Source organism: Vidua macroura, chromosome 6, assembly GCF_024509145.1.
Source record: "Vidua macroura isolate BioBank_ID:100142 chromosome 6, ASM2450914v1, whole genome shotgun sequence".
NCBI classification, from domain to species: domain Eukaryota; kingdom Metazoa; phylum Chordata; class Aves; order Passeriformes; family Viduidae; genus Vidua; species Vidua macroura.
In genome coordinates this window covers 3,098,013-3,109,432 of record NC_071576.1, presented here as the reverse complement: position 1 = coordinate 3,109,432, position 11,420 = coordinate 3,098,013, and the positions used below count along the sequence as shown (strand labels likewise).

At 41.8% G+C, this 11,420-nt stretch overlaps 1 long non-coding RNA gene across 1 annotated transcript; it reads left to right on the top strand.

Annotated features, from left to right (window-relative positions):
- The first annotated feature begins 5,468 nt into the window (after window positions 1-5,468).
- Window positions 5,469-11,379, top strand: LOC128809448 (uncharacterized). The gene is made up of 4 exons (XR_008437724.1): window positions 5,469-5,566; window positions 6,396-6,543; window positions 7,121-7,232; window positions 11,256-11,379. It is a non-coding gene; the product is annotated as an uncharacterized LOC128809448 (long non-coding RNA).
- The last annotated feature ends 41 nt before the right edge of the window (window positions 11,380-11,420 follow it).

Here is an 11,420-nt window from a genome sequence, read left to right as displayed (position 1 = left end):
TAAGTCCATCCTGTCTTTCAGCACTTTCCTCCTCCTGCTGAATAATCCATATTTAGTGTTGTTTTTATCAGGTTTTTGAGATTAAGTCTCTCTCCCCTTTGAGAACTGAGCTTCCCTTAAGTGAGAGCAAACAGCCTCATCTTATGTCTGTATTTAACCTAATGAGGCTGCAGCTTCAGACTTTTGTGACTCCTCTTGGGATCCTATTTATGAACCCCAATGTTATGATCCTTAAAAATCTTCCCCTTCTTATTCCTGGCCACACTTGCCAGTGTTGACCTTCCGTTTACTCCATCCCTCTACTGTCACGATGTCTCCTGGATCTTGACCAGCCTTTGCACCTGTTTTCCACACTTATCCCACTTTGAACTAATCTGTTTCAAACACAACTGAGCAGAGGATTCATCAGAAAGAATCACGAGTGCCCTACGCAGTATCAATGACTGTAGTAGATGTTAGTATTGGTCCCTGAGTCATCTTGTGGTTTGTAGGTCATGTCCTCAGGTATGATATTCTGATCTTCCTGGTACTGATGATGTCTTTTAACTCTGTGCCTCAGGCAATTTGGATAGAAATGATTCCATGTTTAGCAGCAGCATGGTAGAGGCAGTGTTAACTGCAGTCATCCCACAGCTGATATTGAGAATTCCTCCAGTAACCTCCCTTCACTTCACTTGTTCCATCAGTACAACGTGCTCTCGTCTCCACTTTAGACAATTTATTATCCTCCTTACAACACTTGTCTCATCTCTCTGCTCTCCAGTTTCACCAGAAATATTGTGTGGCAACATATCAAGGCTTTGCCTAGTATTTGGATAGAGCAGCCTGGTACAAGAGCCTGACACTTCCATCCAGACTGAAGTTTGTCCCCTGTGTCACACTTTGCTACAGCTGTCTATACTTTACCCAGTGGTTCTTCAGAACCTTTGTATAATATTGATAATGCTGTTATGAGCCTATGACTGCTCAAGTTGTTTTTTCTCATTAAATAAAGCCACTACATTTTGCTTTTCTCTAAGGTATCAGTTTCAGTGTAATAAAACTTATCAGCAGATTTGCAGTTCCATGGGCTACTTCTTTCAGCATTCAGAGCTGGACTGACATTTCTCTTTCCCTGCTCCAGCTGGGAAATTCACTATTTCAGTTTTACTTGGGTTGGTGAAATGAATATTTCTCCTTGAGGGACCACTGCAAACTCTGTGTTCTGGGTGTTGGTCTCTTTGTTTAGGGAGCAAGGGACAGGACGGGAGGAAACAGCCTCAGGTTACACCAGGGGAGGTTTAGATTGGATATTAGGGAAAATTTCTCCATGGAAAGGTTTGTCCAGCCCTGGTACAATTGCCCAGGGCAGTGGTGGGGTCACCATCCCTGGAGGGATTTAAAAGCTGGGTGGATGTGGCACTTGGGGACGTGGGACAGTGGTGGCCTTGGCAGTGCTGGGGGAATGGTTGGACTCGATGACCTTAGAGGGGTTTTCCAACCTTAATGATTCTGTGACTCTCTGTACTAAACACATCTAAAAAGATGAAATTTTACCTTTTTACTCACTCTGTATTCAAGTTCTATTTTGACCATAGAGACCTGCCTTAGATTTCTGCAGTCAGGAGCATCTCTGCAGCACATCTGCTGTCACTGAACTGGTGTGGGGAGTTTTTCCTGGAACAGGCTCAGCTACACACACAATGGGCTTTGAATTCTAGAATGGTTTGACTTTGAAGGGACCATAAAAACCATCCAATCCCACTCCCTGCCACAGGCAGGGACACCTTCCACTATCCCAGGTTGCTCCAAACCTTGTCCAACCTGGCCTTAGACAATTCCAGGGATCCAGGAGCAGCCACAGCTTCTCTGGGCATCCTGTGCCAGGGCCTCCCCACCCTCACAGGGAAGAATTTCTTCCTTATATCTAACCTGAATTTTACCTGGTGTTGGTTTAGTTCTTCCCAGCAGAGGAAAGCTCAAGGAGCTGTATCTGAAGGAGGTAACCTTCCCAGCTGAAGGTGGGAGGACTTTCTAGAAAGGATGAAAAACATTTAAACTTTTGCCAGGTTAGTAGCATTTTCCAAGCTTAATTTCACATGGCAGTGTCAGGCTCAGAGCATGTCACAGGCATCAGGACTGGAGTCTTAAAGATGCCTCAGGATACTGGCACCACACAGACCCTGCACCTCTGCCAACAAACCCAGTGTGTCCTCAGATTTTGGGGGTCCCTTCTGTGAGGATGGGATTTTCCTCACTGTCATTTCTTTCCTAAACAATACTAAAAAAGGGGGAATTCTCTAAGTGTGGGAGACAGCTTCAAACTGGAAGTGAAATCCAAATGTCTTTCTCCATTCAAACAGCAATTTACAAACATTCAGAATTTGGTTGCATTTGAGGACAGTTTCATATGACCAGTGAAAAATCTGTTCTTTATCCAGAGATTCCCTTGCTAGGAATTTTTAAGCCCTACCTACAAAGAATTAGGACACCAGAACATTTCAAAGCTCAGGGATTGTTTGAGAAACCCCTGGAGCAGTGTTTGTTCCCCTCTGAAACAGGTGAGTCATTCTGCTTGATATTAAAAATATATTAAAAAATCCTCCCCACACACAAACCAACCCTGAGGCCCACGATTAACATGAGATATTTCACCCCTGTGGCTGGAGTGAGGCAACATTTTAAGCAAATAAAACCATATTCTTGCAATAGGAAGTATTTAATTACCTTTGTAATGGACAGTAGTGTTAGTTCTACCTTTAACAAAGGGTTTGTTCTGCAAAAGCTTTTTCCCAGGCTTTGTTCTGAGAATATATATAAATGTTGGCAGCACCAGTGACCCATGGAGCTGTAATGCTATAAAACAGGGGAGAGAAATCCAAAGTTTTATCCTGGCAGCCTTAGTGGAGGTGAAATCAGGGAGTCTGAGAGTGGGAGCTATGGGGATTTTGTAGGGAAAAAAATCCCTACTTGTAATTTTCCCATTAGGAAATATGCTGTAAAAATGTAATTTTTAATAGATCTGGAGGAAACCAGTACTTTTGCCCAATTTATTAAGGTTTTCCCTGCTTCATTTGAAAAGAGAAAAATGAGTTATTTCACATATTTCTTTTAAATGTTTTTTTTCCCTGGAAAACATTTACAATATAGAGTATTACTTGTGTTACTTTCTTATGGAGAGGGTTAAAAAGTGAAAGGTTTGCATTTAAATGTGGAAAGCAAAACTTTTAAAAGCAAGATTGAAGCAATTTAAAAAATATAAGGCTTTTAAAAAGCAAAGTACTCTCTCATATATGTAGTTTTTAAACATCACTCACTCTTGGGGAGAAGTCACTTCTTTAAAAAGAGAAAAAGAACAATTTCTAGGAAATCTTATACTTAGATGCTTAAAATTGTAGTGGTTTTTTTTTTAGCCTTTAATTTTGAATTTAAAAATCTTTGTAGCTGAAAAAAAATATTTTCAGATAAAACTTGCCTTTGATAAACCCCAGATTTTCAATTAAATAACTTCAAAGTTCACTTAATTTAACTATCCATGGTATAAAATACAGAGTAGTGAAATTGAGGGTGGCAAATTTGACCTCAAAAATTTGCTAGGATCTCTGGACTTTTTCTTCCAGGCTATTTAAATACATTTAAAATACGAAAGCAGAAGGGTTTTTTCTCAGAGAAATGTGAGTGAAATGTGAATGGTGACAGGGAGTGATGTTGTAGAAGGTGCTGAACCTGCTTAATCACCTTTGGTTCAGATTTTAACAGGTTTCATGAGGTTTGATGTAATGTTTTTGCCTGTTGTTTCAAAAGCAAACTGATGAGACTGAGATGGAGGTGGCCTAAATCAGGAGGATTGGTTTATCAAAGAGATGATTTTGCAGTGCTGTGTCTCTGCTATCTCTCCATCACCACAAGGTCGGGGGCTGCACCTCTGAGTCTCAAGGAAAAGGTGAGTGCCCACTTTGCACATCCTATTTTGTGCTAAATGGTATCTTAAACACAACCACGGTGGCAATTAAAATAATGAGATATATAAAAGACACCTGCTTTAAATGAATACAGTAATCTGCCCAAAGCTCCCTGAGTGGGCTGGTATTCAGCAAGAACCTGCAACAAACCCACCCTTAACAACATAATCATTAAAGAGCAGAAACCTTCCCTTCTAATCCCCCTCATACAGGACAACATGTGGATGTTAGCATATTTGGACTGCTTTGCATTCCTTCTTGCCTGCTTTTGAGAACATACTACATTTTAAAACTTGTTGGGTTCTTTCATGTTTTATTTGACCCTATGTAATTGCATTCCTGAAGGAATAACAGGCTCCCACAGTGATTTATACCCTGTATTAAATGTCAGTTTTGAAGAGACACAGTTAGCAGTTTGGTTTAACCTCCTGCCTTCCTATGGAAGTTCAAAACTGAAGTGGAGCTCAGGATCCAAGGGGAAAAGTTAAAAAAAAAAAAAAAAGAAAAAAAAAAAAGATGAAAATGGGCTTAGAGCTTAGAGGCAGCGTGGAATGAGATGCATGTTCCTGGCCCCACACCTTTGGAAGCCACCGGAATGAGATTCCATAAAGCCATCTCTATTTTTAACTGTAATTTGTGTACTCCATGGCTGCCCTTGACCACTGGGGAAGGCTGTAAATTAGCCCTGTGAAAGGCTCTGCTCTCTCCAGGCAGGAGCTGCAACGAGCCAGGACATTTTCCCTGCAAAGTCAACCACCAAACCAACCCCCAGTGGGTTTGGCTTGTGTCCTAAAAAGAAGGTCAGCAAAATAAATTGTCCTTGTAATTAAGAGTTGCTCCTTTGTTTTTATGTGTTTAACTGTGCATAAATAGCAAAGCAGGATAGGTATGTTATTGCTGTTTTAAATATTTCATTCCCTTTGTAGACTTCCTTACGACACAGTTAACAACTGCTTCATCATACCTTATGACCTAATTAGGGGGGGGATTCAGTTAAATAAATCTTGATGTAATCCTATATTCTTGATGTAATGGTGCTCTGATGGCTGCATTTATGTGCATGTGGGCATTTAAATGTAAAAGGAAATGCAGCCTATGTAGAATCTGACACAGGACTTTAATGATCATCATCTTTAGAATCACTGGTGAAACAAGTTAAAAGGAGACTTATTTAATTGAGAATACACTACATAAACCCCTATTTCCTATTCCCAGGAACTGAATGTCCTGGCGAGCACTGTCCTTGGCAAAGGTATTTAAATTTTGTAGGATCAGGCCAGGGTAGTTGTTCTGACACAGGCAAACAACTGTAGTTTTCAGCTGAAGTAATTCAGGGCATTTCCATTGCCTTCTCCAGAGCCTCACTTGCCCATCAGATGAACGCCGAGTCCAGCTCTGATCTGCTGTTTGCCAGGTGGGAAGGCTGACAGCGCTCTTTTATTTTGAAGTGAAAAAAAAAATGTAGGTGATGATGTTTTCTTAGGATTGGATTTATCTTGCCAAAGACAGGTGTCTTGAAGTCATGGAATAAGTTGCCCTCTGGAAATGCATCTCTCTGCTGGGTGTTCAGGGAGCTAAAATGACTGGCTCAGACCTGAGGCTGCCTCTCAGGTGGATAGAGTTAGGTAAGATGAATCCTGCCACGTGAAGGTATTGTGTATCAGCTCCCCCACTCCTAGATGTGCAGCCAGATCACTGTAAATGTTTGTGCCGTGCTGGGAGAAACCTGGGATAGGTTCTTCACCATCTAACTCCAGCTGGAAGACAAGAATTTTGTGTTAATCTGAGGGAACAAGCCCCTGGGGTGCAGTTAACACCTGGAGTATAGGATGAGATGTGCCTTTTGTGGCTTTAGATGGCAGAATGAGAGGTATGTGTTCCTGCACTTGGAATCCCAGACTGGTTTGGGTTGGAAGGAACCTCAGAGACCAGCCCATTCCACCCCCTGCCATGGGCAGGGACACCTTCCACTATCCCAGGTTGCTCCAAGCCTCACCCAACCTGGCCTGGAACACTTCCAGGGATCCTGGGGCACTTGTCATATTTTGGCATCAATAGAAGGAAGCAGCTCTGTCTAATGGGATTATTCCTGATGATTTTGTCATTCCAAAGTCAAAGGATCAAGTCTCACAGGTAGACACCTGTGCTTCATTGTTTGTGACTTGGGTGGTGATGATGTGGAGTTTTACCCTGGTGTAAATCTGCCCCCCTCCCTGGTGGGTTGCTTCAAGCAGGAGGTTACCCAATATCAGAAAAAAAGAGAAGAATTTAAAATCAGTGTGAGTAGAGAAAATAAATTCCTCATCAGGATCAATATATCAATATGACTTTACTCAATGGCCAGCCCTACAGACAATACTTGGTCTCAGCAGCAATAATTAGGAGTTAGAGAACTTACTGATGACTCTCTCCTGAATTTCTCAAATCTTTTGAAAAATATTACTCTTTTTTCAGACATTTGAGACTATAAAAGCTGAAACACCAGCAGATGGAGACAAACCCTGTTATCAAACCAGCCCAGTTGAGCAGGACCTGTAGGATTTGCAGCTTTTCTCCAGGAAGCTAAGGTGGAAATCTGAAGGAAGAACACCTTTTATGAAATGTTGAGTGCTATTGTTGTCTGCACATGTTTAATAACATGAACTTAGGGAGAAAAGAAGTTCTCTTAAAAAAAAATCTCTTGGTACTAAATGCTTTTTTGGCCTGAAATAAAATGTTCCATTTATTTTTGGTGGGTTACATATACATGGGAATGTGTGCATGCATAAACCACTTCAGAAATGCAATTATGCTAACAGTTCCAAAAATTCATTTCAGATGAACAATCAGAACTTTAAAAAAAAAAGTTCATACAAATATTCTTGCCTTTTTCTGATTTTGGGTTTTTTTTCTTTTTGTGGAAGGTAAATTGCAGCTGGGCTTCACACAATAAACCTTTAGGCTTGCCCGAACTTAAACTGTGTTTTCTGGTGACTGGGATGGCTATTTAAAACTTTTAAATCAGATTGAACTATAATGGTTGTCCTCAAGTATGGTGGCAACCCAGACCTCCACAGGTAAGGTAATTTATTGCCATTTGAAAAGAAATTAAAATAATGAAGACACTGCATCATAAAAACTTCATTAAATATAAATGGCAGAAGATATTGTGCCTCACGTTGACTCATTTTGCTTTGCAGGTGAAACACGAAAAAAGTCATAAGTGGATCCAGAACCATTTTGCTTCCATGAAATGCCAAAAGAAGAAGTTTCCTTGCTGTCCATATCATCTCTTCTTTGCTGGCCAGGGAGGTTGGTTTTTTAGTCCATTGTCTTTTGCATTGGAGGTGAACTGGAGGGGTTGACACAACTGGTATGAGCAGAGCTGAGATTCAAAATCCAAACCCAACCCATGCTGTGGGGCTGTGGGGTTGTTGTCTTACCTGGAGAAAAGGTTTTGAACAGAGTGCAGACACATCATTTTAGAGCATGAACCACAACAGAAAACATGTGCAGGGGCATAGGGCTGTAAAAAATCGTCCTTTCTTTAATTGACTGAATAGAAATGAATTTGTATGCCTTCAAATGCACTGCAACTGCAGAGAAAACCAGCAGTAAAAATCTTAGAGAGGGCTGAAGAAAGATTTTCCTTTCTTTGGAACAAATGTACTTTTGATCATTTTGACTGGTATAAATATAGACCAGTAGGAAAAGGGGCAGAGAGGACCTTGAGAGATGATCTATCCCTCTACCCCAAGGCAAGATTTGCCAGCTCTGAGCCATTCCTGGTGACAGTAGAGTCTGTAGCTCCTTGACTAATTTATTCCAGTTCTCACCTGTCCTTCCTCTTAGGAAACGTGTCTAATGCTTGACCTATATCCTCCTTGCTGCAATTTAAACCCATTATTTCTTGTCTTATACCCAGTGGACATGGAGAACAATTTATTACCTTCCTATCTGCAACAACCTTTTACATAGTTGAAGGCTGTTATCATGTCTCCCCCTCAGTCTTTTCTTCTCTAGACTAAACAAACCCAATTCTTTCAATCTTTCCTCATAGGTCATGTTTTCTAGACCCCTGATCATTTTTGTTATGGAAATAAACATCCTTTAAATCAAGTTCTGTGAATCAATCTTGTGTGGAAAGGAAGGGAAACAGAGGGGTTAGAGTTAGTATTGGGAACAGGAATCTGGTGGTGAAAGAAGTGAATTTTCTGAGGTCTACAGAGAGTACAGCCTTCCATTCTTCTTTGGGTTTAGGAAGTGTATTGAACAAAATTTTCTTTCCCCAGCTTTCTTGGGAAACACTTTTACCTATTTGCTACCAGAAGGAAGGCAGTATTTTATTTCCACAGGCTGTGAGGACAGTGGTCTCTGGAAAAGCACAGCGCAGAGTACCAGAGAGTAATTTGAAATGGTATGGTATGTTCTTCATGCAGACTTTCTAAAATCAGCTTGCCTGGAACAATATCAACCCTTGCACTCCAACAAGTAATGTAGGTCATCCCCAGAAAGTAGTTTAAGAGTGGATCATAACTCCAGGACATTTAATGCAATCAGAGACTCAGCACAAAAGATGCTGATGAGTTTTTGGTTGTAAATTCTCCTTTATTACATGAGCTGCTCAGAGAACATTGGAAATACCATGTCAAGTGTTTCAGCTGCAAAAACCACCCAAGGCATTATCATTAGATGAGCATCCTGGGCCTTTTTGCTTTGCATCTACTGTTTTGAGGCTGAGAGAAGGTGGATCTGATGCCTCCTACAAAAGTTCCATCTATTCTGTACAATCACTATAAGCTGGATCTTGAGCACTGAAGAATCAGGGAGTTTAGCAGATCACCAACTTAAAAACTGGGGCTGCAGAAGGATCTAGGAGAAGCTCCCTGTGTTTATCCTCCTTTCCATCCTGAAAACATCAAGGGCTAAGCAGAGGTTATTTTGAGTGTTTAACTAGACCTGGGACTGGGGAGGACTGTGCTGCTGGTGCTTCTAGGCAAGCACAGCCTGCAGCAGCTTTTTGCTTGTGGTGGTTCTGATGGTTGATGCATTGACTCACAACTTCCCTGTTCCTCAGTAGGTAAGTGTGAAGCTGTGGTAAATCTAGTTTCAGATCAAAGACACGGCAGCCATGTGATGTAAAGCACTGAAACAATCACTTTTCTTTCAAAAAAACTGTTCTTCTGAAGGCTTTATGCTGGGTTCAGATATCACCTGTCTTCCCAGAGGCTGTATAAATAAGAAAGCCAGCAGGAGCACCAGGCTGCGTGCTTTGGCACTTGAGAGAAATGTTGTGTGCTCACATGTGATCCAGATTCCTCACTAATGGACACGGCCCCATTGTTCAGCTTGCAGAACAATGAATCTATAAACAGGGGACATCGTAAAATTTTAGAGAGAGCTGAAAGTCCAAGAGCATCTGAAGCTGAGTGCACTGATGCACCTCGAAAAAGAGTTCAGGAAGATATAAGAGACAGAGTACAAGAGCCACAGAAAGGCAAGTTTCAGTCCTTGTGGAGGACATGCTGACAAGGTGACAGGTTTCCTGCTAGCTAGCATGTGCTTTGTGAAGAAACTTCCCCAGTGTTCTCACACTGGGAACAACACTGATTTGGCCTGCCAGACATGTTACATTTCAGGCCTTGTCTGATCAAGATAGCTGAGAGTTCTAACACTTCAGCAGAGGTCCAAAATAAACATGGTGCAGTGAGGAAAAATGCCTTTTGCTCTGTTTACTCTCCCAGTTTACTGGGAAAGTTCTTCCATTTGCTGCCTGACCCAAAGGTAAAGGTTGGCTTGCCCTCCAGAGCCAGACTCATCCTCTGAGCAAAGTGAAGGATGTCAGGGACAAAACTTTGGCTGAAGTGAGACAGGTTTGGTCCTGAGATGCCAGTAAGCACATCCATTCCAAAAAGGAGTTTTAGTTTGATTAGACTGATCATCCTGATGGAATGGTATTGTAGTATTAGCCAAGGAAAGGTTTTAGATATTCTTATTTTTACAAATGTCTGAGAAACTCTTCCCTCAATTAGCTGTAAATGGTGTTGTAACAGAATCAGTCTGAAAACCACTAAAGACAGGCTTCCAGCATCAGATACAATACTAAAAGTTGCACTTTTGAGATGGTCTCCATGTAATTTCTCCCATATGGGCCCTAAAACCCCAGATGCTCTAAGAAGTGTTTAGGGCCCTGTAAGACACAAGGCCGTCACTAATTAGCAAAGACCCCAAGCACGTGTTTAACTTTAAGCATGTGCTTTTCTTTCCCAGGAGTCCATAGAATTAAGGACTTTAAGTGAGTGGGTTTAGAGATATGCTTAAAGCTAAGCACGTGTTTAGTTGCTTTCTTGTGCTCTGGCTTTATTTGTTTTTACAGGAATAAGAGAAATGAAAGATCTTATTACAGATCAAACACAAATAAATGTCCAAGACACAGCAGGGAGGCTTTAGGTCTTGGTTTGGAGCCCAGTGAAGTCAATGGAAAAACACCCCAACACCTCAGCGGACTTTGGAGCAGAGTCCTCAGAGGATCGATGAAGAACCCACTGCAGAAACCTGTTGAATGCCTCATGTTTCCCTGCAAGGTTCCCTTATCTTGTATCCAGATGTTGCTAACAAGGGTTTTTATTAGCTGCTGAGAAGTACAAGGGCAGCAGTTTTTCAAGTCCTAAAATCATGCACATATAGATGAAATAGAAACAGTTTGTGCTGCACTAGCAATTGTGGTCTGTGGAGCTGTGAGTGTATTTCAAAAGTTCTCCAGTTCTTATTATAGAGTCCTAGAATGGTTTGGGTAGGAAGGGACATTAAAGACCATCTTGTTCTACCCCCTGCCATGGACAGGGACACCTTCCACTATCCCAGGTTGCTTCAAGCTCTGTCCAGCCTGGCCTGGAACACTTCCAGGGATGGGGCAGCCACAGCTTCTCTGGGCCTCCCCACCCTCACAGGGAAGAATTTCTTACTAATCTCTTATCTGACCCTGCCTTCTGTCACTTTAAAGCCATTCCCCCTTGTCCTGTCACTCCATGCCCTTGAAAAAAAAACCATGTTTTGGTCCCACTGATCTCAAAGTGTTTGCTCTGTCTTTCATGCAGTGCAGTGAGGCAAGTGTTGTCACACAGTTCCTAGGGAAAATGTTGCATCTTTGTAGAGGGAGAGGTTTACACAACAGGAAGAGCAGGTTCCTTTGAATAGCATTTCTCTTTGCTGCCTTTAGATCTCTGCAGTGTGCACAGAAACACCTGACTTACTCATTTGGATTCTCCTTTTAGGCGTGCAGGGAAAGAGCCACTGCTTGAGAACAGTCTCATCTATTTTTGATGTTCATTTCAGGATGATGCTGAAGACTTCTCTGTTTGATCAGTTGAATTTCCACCCATACAGCTGGATTTTTGTCCTTTGGTTGAGGCTGGAGCTTTGCTTACTTCTTCAGAGACTGCCCTAACCAAGGTCAGCAGAACTGCCTGAGCCACCAGCCATCACCCAGCAGGAAAAATG